The following is a 9,026-nucleotide window of genomic DNA, read 5'->3' as shown; positions in this document are numbered from 1 at the left end:
ATTTTGGAATTATAAGTTTTAATGTCTACCAGACTGGATTTCAGATTTGCAAGCGGCCTGTAGTCCTTTTGTTTTGGCCAATTTCTTCCATTTGTAATGGGTTTATTTTCCTAATACCTGTACCCCCATTGTATCTAGGAAGTAAATAACTTGCTTTCAACTTCACAGGCTTATAGGCAAAAGGGACTTGTCTTGACTCAGATGAGACTTTGGACTTGGACTTTTGGGTTAATTCTAGAATAAGCTAAGATTTCGGGAGACTGATCGTGTTTTGAAATGTGAGAACATGATATTTTGGAGGGGCCAGGCTGAAATGATAAAGTTTGACTGTGTCCCCACCTAACTCTGATGTTGAATTATAGTTCCTATAATCCCCATTATTATGAAAGGGACCTGATGGGAGGCAATTTGGTCATGGGGCCAGTTACCCCCATGCTGTTCTCATGATAATGAGTGAATTCTCACAAGATCTGATGGTTTTATAAGGGGCTTTTCTCCCTTTGCTTGGCACTTCTTGCTGCCACCTGTGAAGAAGGACTGTTTGCTTTTCCTTCTGCCATAACTTTAAGTTTTCCAAGGCCTCCCAGCCCCGCAGAACTGTGAGTCAGTTAAACTTCTTTCTTTTGTAAATTATCCAGTCTTGAGCAGTTTTTTTTTTTTTAAATAGAAATGTGAGAATGGACTAATACAGTATACAAGGGGTGGATACTGTGAATTACTGGAACAAAAGTTTACCAGGAAAAACTTATAATAAAACTAAAATTATTCAGTAGGCCAAAGATAATTACAGAATAGCTGTTGATGTACTCATATATAATAGGCAGAAAATTGTCCCTCTCAGGGCATGCAAACTGCAAGCTGTCTTGCACTGAGGTTTTTGTGAAAATATCCCATTCTCCCAGCTACATTTCAAATGACTTGAGAGAAGGAATTGCATCACTGTATTTATTTATATATGTTTATTTCCCTACCAACTTGGTGACTGTGACTTAATTTCACTTGTCAGCTAAGCCAGTCTTAGTTTTTGGTCACATTTCCTATAATGTATTTTCTTTCTTTCTTTTTTTCTTTTGAGATGGAGTTTCATCTTGTTGCTCAGGCTGGAATGCAGTGATGTAATCTCGGTTCACTGCAACCTCCGACTCCCGGGTTCAAGTGATTCTTCTGCCTCAGCCTGCTGAGTATCTGGGATTACAGGCATGCACCACCAAGCCCAGCTAATTTTGTATTTTTAGTTGAGACGGGGTTTCATCCTGTTGGTCAGGCTGGTCTTGAAATCCCTACTTCAGGTGATCAATGTATTTTAATAATAGATATAAATGAGCCCTTGGACACATTTACTCTATACCACAGGAACCAGCAGCCCAAAGGGCACTGAGTTTGAATTTGAGGTCTATCATTTACTAGTTATATACACTTGGGCATTTTACTTATCCTCCCCAAACTTTACTTTTCTAGTCTGTAAAAAGATATTAAATACCTTTTAAAATTTAAATTAAATGAGATAACGTGGACAAATTATCTAATACAGGTTTCAGCATTTCAGCATTTAGTAATAACCCAATGAATGTTAGCATGTTATTTTACTGAAGATCAAAAAGCATTTTTAAAAACATGCCACTGTATTTCTATGAAAATCAAAGGTTATTGGAACAAATGTATTTTATCTGTTCATTAGATCAGAGCCAGTTGTCTGTCTAGCTAAAATCCCTCTATTTCAAAGTTACTATACGCAGCTAAAAGTAATAAGACTGCATTTGCTTTTTAAAATCCAGAATTTTGGCCCATTTTTTTTGTATGCATTTTATTTTGGCCTCTATATGTCTAATATTTTCTATACAATTTCATGTGGTTTGTTGCTGCTATATTTTACTGTGTACTTTCCTAAGTATTTATTGTTCAGAATTGACAAAGTTTTATGAAATTAGAATAGAAACTCTCTGAGGTCTTCTGTTCACTTGGTTAGTATCTTATTTGTGAGTCACTGGATTAATCAAGGCAGGATAATAATTCTGGCAGTGACTGTCATGTTGAAATAGAATGCTGAGCTGAGCTTTATGTTTTAAAATGTGGATCCTGAGTTGTCAGGGTTACTAGATTTAGTGTTTGACTTTGGAAAGAATTTGGACAGACTTTGATAGACAACTACTAACCCAGGCCTGGAATTCACCTCTGAAATGAGAAAGGGACCATCTCTCTCTTTTTTTTTCCTGCTCTATTCCCTTTTTCTCAACCTTATTTCTCCACATAGTCCAAGGACCAATCACCCAGTAGACAGAACATGCATTAAGAATGTACGCAATGTGAGCTGACTCAGGAGAAATGACCCCTTCTCCGGTAGAGGGACAGCTTCCATTCCATTTTAAGCTGGACTTGAAATCAATATGTCATTATAAACACATATGGTGCAGGCAGAGACAGGAAGTGGATACGTATACAGGATAAAGTAATTTGGAAGCATTAGTTACTTTAAAATGTGCTGCATACCAAGGAGACATGAGCATTTCACAGTGGATTTCTTTGCCTCAATCAATGTCCTTTTTTTGCTCACTTGAAATAGTTTTATAGACCAGCAGGGTCACATGCTTGGGAAAAGTTCAAATTTCAGGCATATCTGCTTACTGTCTGTCTGGCTCCCAACCTCTAAATTGTTTATTTTTAACTACAACCCATATCATTTGCCTTAGGGAGATTTCTGATAAGTTATCCATCTATCATCTATTCATCTATTTACCTATATGAAATATGTGCATTAATTCATTCTATAAGCAATGGTGTTTTGTGCTCAATTGTTCTTTACTAGCATAATTATCTTGAGAGTAAACCCATTGATAGTGGTTCCATTCCTATTACTCCCTCAAAAAAATGCAATTAACTAGCGTGACAAGCATGTGGTGATATATAAAATTGAGAAAGGGGTCAGAGTGTCAGAAGTATTCCACCAGAGAGACTCTATTTTGAAGAAGGGCTGAGTAAAATGAGGCTGAGACCTGCTGGACTGCGTTTCAAGGTTAGGCGTTCTTAGTCACAGGATGAGACAGGAGGTCAGCAAGACTGGTATCACAAGATACAGGTCACAAAGACCACATTTAGAAGACTAGATGCCATAAAGAAGTCAGCCAAAAATGGCCAAAACCAAGATGATGACAGAAAGTGACCTCTGGTCATCTTGACTGCTCATTATATGCTAATTATAATGTGTTAACATGTTAAAAGACACTCTCACCCATGTTATGACAGTTTACAAATGCCATGATAATGTCCAGAACCCTCCGGTCCAGGAACTCCCCACTTCTTTCCTGCAAAACTTATGAATAATCCACCCCTTGTTTAGCATATATCCAAAAATCACCTTTATACACTCAGTCAAGTGGCACATACCGCTGCTCTGTCTATGGAGTCGCCATTCTTTTATTCCTAAAATTTCTTAATGAACTTGTTTTAATGCTACTCTGAGGACTGTCCCTGAACTCTTTCTTGTACAAGATCCAAGAACCCTTTCTTGGGATCTGGAGCAGGATCCTTTTCCGGTAACAAGAGCAGTATTTGTAAAATTCTTCTTTAGATTTTCATGACATTCAGCCTTCCATAGGCCTCTTTAAAAATATTTTTCTATTTCTAAGTGACTTTAAACCATCTTACCCCCAAGTCTTCAACTTCCAAACTTCCTTTTGGGACAACAGTGATCTTGCTCCATGCTCACCTGTAGAAGGGCCCTTTTCTTTTCTCTCCAGATTTCTTGACTCCTGTATCTTCAAACCTGCCCCAAATTTAATGAGCTGCATCTTTTATAAGTTGATGGCTATTCTGACTTTCTTTACATAAGGAAAGTATTTTTCTTTATTTTCCAAAACTGGTGATACATTTATGCCAATCCAGCTTCAGTCTCTCATTTGATCAGCGACAGAGGTTTAAGCTTTGGAACTTGAACAGAGTCCAGCTAACTGGTCAATGTGGAGATTGAGTATATAACCCCGACTTCATTAAAATCATGTTTGACTCAATTCTACTCTCTAATCCCAGTCCCATTTCTAATATAGTTTTTAAGGGCCGGGTGGGCGAAAAAATTTAGATCTTTTATGGATAAATATTTTAAGGAAAAAATGCAGCTAATTGTTGACAGTGCTTTTAAAAGATTCGCATTAAAAATGCATGTTGGAACACTGCTAACATAAGATTGTTAGTATGTTTGGTCTGCATAAACAAATAAGCAATTAAAACATAAATTTGTACAGTGAAGATTAGCTTGACCACAAACAAACATTCCAGTCCTCTATCCTTGTTAGTTGGTACAGTCGATTGCTCAATCAATTCAGTCCAAATGAAAAGGGCACTTTGGCTATTGAGATAGATCTAATACTAACTTAAAATTTAAGACATACCATGTTCCTCTGTTTGCCTAATTTGGCCAATTTAGAAGTCCACATATTTTAAATAAATTGCTTAGTAGGTCCCCACAGATTGGTTTTTAATCTTGCATTTTCATCTCTTGCATCTTTCTTCTCACCTGTTCATCCATGCATTCGTTTGGTATTTATTGAGTAATTGCTGTGTGGATGGTACTAGGCTAAAAACTTCGTAAAGATATAGGAGAAGAAATAAGACATATGCAAACTCCTTATAACACAAGGTGGAATATGACACATCCCACCAGAAAGGCATAGAGGGCTGTGAATATTCACAGATGAGGAAAATAAACTATAGATGGGAAAGACTAAGAATAATTCCTTGGAGTACATTTCCTTGATCACAAAATGAAGAAAAAGAACATTTAGATACGTCCAAAAGAAAGCAAAAGGAGTGAGAACTGTGCGAATAAGTCGGAGAAAAAGACTCTGGTAGGAATGGCACTGATGGATTCCACTGGGGGTAGGCTATGTACCGAAGTAACTGGAGACACAACTGAAAATGAATGACATATTAGTGAGTGTTGAAAATCAGTTTAAGATTTTTGAATGGTAATATGGAACAACTTGAAGAAATTTTTAAAAATGTCTTTCATTTGCTTTTTAGGAAGAAAATTATCTAAAAAGGAACTTAAAAATAATCAAGACATTGTTAGCTTCAAAAAGGCTGTCAAATCAATCCAGGTGAAAAGCAACAAGTTTAGCACAGTACAAACAAAAAGGAAGAAATGAGATATGGTATAATGGAAACTATGAGGCAACATAGATCACCTTTTACAGGGATGATGGTCAAAAATGAGACAAGGGCTATACTGTTTACAAAGTATCATGAAAGAAAAACATAAAAACGGAGAAGATAATTAGTTTAAATGCTCTTGCATTCACATAAATCTCCAACAGAGGTTATGTAATCTCTACTTAGATCATTCAAATGTGTCAAATTGCTTTCAAGAAAAAAGGCATTGTTGTTGAAGTCCAGTGGCTTCAATATGAAAATGGACCACCATTTGGGGCAAAGGAGATCTACCTGGTTCCCAAGGCAAGCTTTGATAAATGTCCATCAAAGGCATTCATACTGTGTTTTCATGACAAGAATCAGGTCTTGGCTTTCAGGCTGTACAGAGCTGGATATTTTATAAATCCTACTTATCAAAGAAATCTCTGCACAAATGCCGTACTAGATGCTAGCCTCTGCCTCCAGGAAACTCATTGACCAGTGGGGAAGGAGGCCACGTTTCCTCCACTCTGTGTCATTTCCCCGCTGCATACTTGGTCCCTAACACTTTGCCGTCTGACTCCCCACAACTACTCAGCAGAAACACCTATTTCAAGTTAAGTCAATCCAATCGCTATATTGAATACCTTCTACTTGGTTCTCACTGACTTTGCTCTATTCTGCAATATTTGAAATTACTGGTCATCTTTTTGGTCTTATATCTATTTCCACTCTTAATCGCTACCCTTTCCTCAGCACCTTCAGTGCAAACTGACACAAGATACACACACACACACACACACACTCTCTCTCTCTTTCTCTCTCTCTCACTCACTCACATACATCTTTTTTTTCTCTTCCATTGATTGCTGTAACACTTTTCTCTATGATGTTTTCTGACAGTGTCTTTAACTTTCCCACTCTTTATCTAGCTTTCTTCCTTTCTTTAATCCTTGGTATGGTTATGCACCACATAACAATGTTTCAATCAGTGACTGAATGACCAAATATACAAGGGCAGGCCCATAAGGTTACAATACTCTATTTTTACTGCACCTTTTCTATGTTTAGATATATTTATATACACAAATACTTACCATTGTGTTACTATTGCCTACAGTATTCAGTACAGTAACATGCTGTATAGGTTTGTGGCCCAGAAATAATAGGCTATACCATACAGCACAGGTGTGCAGTAGGCTACACCATCTAGGTTTGTGTAAGTTCATGCCATGATGTTCATATAATGACAAAATTGCCTAATGACGCATTTCTCACAACATAGCCCATCCTTAAGTGAAGCATGATGGCATAGGTTTCTGCTAAGATTCTTCCAGGGATCTTTTGTCTCCCTATTTTAATGCTCATTTTGTTCTTGACCTCACTGACCCTCAGAGATGGAACCCTTAAACATCTATGGAAACAAAAGAGCACATGCAACCTTTGGTAATAGTAAATAGTTGTGAAAGCCACAGCTTTCACTGGGAAAGTCTCAGAGTCCTGGAGGGAAGACTGCTGAGGTAGGCAAGACCAGGTCCTGGGAATTCTGGGTCAGAATAAAGTCAGACTGTATCCTGTAAGCAAAAGAGAACAATTGAAACATTGTCAGCAGTGGTGTCAGGATCACGTTGTATTGTTTGTTTTAGAAGTACTACAGTACAGCAGAGTAGAGAATACTCAAAGCAAGAGTGACAACTAGTTTCAACTAGTGTTCAAACTACATAAACTGGCACTGTGTTGAAGAGGATTCTGAGGCCATGTTCAGGCTAATGTAGGAAAAAAAAAACACCTTAATTATGTATCCAGGTATGGCTGTTATCCCAGGAATAACTCCCAAAAGCCTGTGTGCTGTCATTGTATCATTTCAAAAAAAAAAAAAAAATGCATTTGACTTCACCATGCAGTATTTGGAAAATGTGAGGCATGTTGAGGAAGAGATGGAAATATGTCAAGGAAAGATTCAGCTTCCAAGAGAAATAAGATTTTTCCCTATTGTTAAAAATAACTGTGGTTTTCAAAGGCACAGTAGTAGAGACATGCAGACCATGTGACAGGTATTTGCCATCAAAGGGCTGGTAAGTGAAGCAAGACCAGGAGAACAATGGGGAAAACAGATAGGAAGCTGTTGATGAATCCAAAATAGAATGAAGTTCTAAATTAAGTTAATGTCTATGGTGCTAAAGAGAATGGATCTGAGTGATACTAAAGATGTAATTGAAATCATTGACAGAACCATGGGATTATAATAATTTAATTGGAAGGTTGAAGACAAAATGGTTATAAAGAAAACAGAACAAAGGGCTTAGAGACATGGAGAAAACCCAGAGAGAGTGATGTCACAAAAAGCCAATTCTAGTGCAGGAAGAATGAAAAGTGTTGCAGAGAGGTGAAGCTGGAGGTGAGTGAAAGGTGTCTATCGAATTTAGCTCCTAGGATAATTGACCCCAGCCAGAACAATTTCAGTGCACTAGTGGGAAGGGAGGCTAAGCTAACGAGCTTCATTTTCTCACCTCTCATTCACCCCTTTCAAGAAAGCTAGGCTATAAAAGCAAGGAAGGTGAAACTATGACGAACTTAAGGTCATTTCACTTTCTGCTGTTGTTTTTCAGATGGTAAATGTATGAACATGTTTACAGGTAAAGGAGAGCTCTACTTGGGAGCAGGAATATAGAAAATGCAGAAGAGATGCCTCTGCATTCTGCTGCTGGCAGAAAAAGTGGGACAATCGGACGAGAGACAAAAAAGAAGGAAACAGGAAAGTGGGTGTGGATGGAAATCAATGTGTAGGTGTGGGGAAGGAAGCTGAGGGAGACCAAATATGATAGACTCATTTTGTTCAGTCAATTAGGCTTGTTTCCTGAGAGAGAGGTGGAATAGAAGACTTCAGGATAATAATGGCATTTGTACCATTATTATGGTAAAATTTATGTTTTGGCAAAATTTACAAAGACATTCATTATTATTCATAATGAATAAAGGTGAATAGCAACAAGTAAAGGATTATTTTGAGCGGCTCCCAAGACCTACGTACAGTTTTCAAATGGAGCCAGTACTTCTTATCCTTGCTAGTTCTCTCCCTGTGATAAAGTCTGCATTGGCTATCTGGGACAATACTAGAAAGAGAGGCCTGCGTGTCACCCTGATTCTTGGGTTTGGTGCCCCTGAGTGAGTGGGTGAAGGAAACATTCAGCCCATCAGATGAAGCTGATTATTTCTCAATGAGTTCCTGAAGAAATCCTTGAGAATGTTGATCACAAGGATGACTCTTCTAACTTCAAGTCCTTTTTATAGAATTATCCTTTCAGATCCCTGTAAAGCCCACTTATGAGGTGCTATCCACTGGCTGCCTAGCACCAAAACTGTATAATCAGCTTGGGTCTTCTACCCCATACGATGAAGCTATGTTTCTTTAGATACCTCTAGAGTAAAAGCTTCAGTCTTTGGGTTGATCCTCTTCTCATTGCTGATCCATCTTTCCCCAGTAAAAATCTGTGAGTTTCCTCCTCATCTGATTAATACCGGTGAGCAACTTCACCAGAGGACAGAAAGCCAATAGTCTGTTTCCAATAACTGACTCAGCATGCTGTATATCGGATGTGATAAGACTGACTGCTAGAAACATGAGCTGTTGAACCACAACTGTGGTTTATAGATACTAAATAACAGGGTAATACTGATGACTATAGATTTTCTATTTGACAGCCTTGAGAGGTACAGACCATGATGATAAATTATTCTTATGAATTGTAGCTGGCTGGTTTTTTTTGAAGGCACAGTTCCCAATGGGTTGGCATTTTAATTATACACACACATATATGTGTGTGTATGATATATGTATGTATCTTTATATACATACATATATACACACACACACACAATTCAGCCTTTGGAAAACTTGTTAGCTC

Source organism: Sapajus apella, unplaced genomic scaffold (assembly GCF_009761245.1).
Source record: "Sapajus apella isolate SASKATOON/1434 unplaced genomic scaffold, GSC_monkey_1.0 scaffold21, whole genome shotgun sequence".
Lineage (NCBI taxonomy): Eukaryota > Metazoa > Chordata > Mammalia > Primates > Cebidae > Sapajus > Sapajus apella.
The sequence above is the reverse complement of the archived record's forward strand: the minus strand, read 5'-3'. Positions refer to the sequence as shown.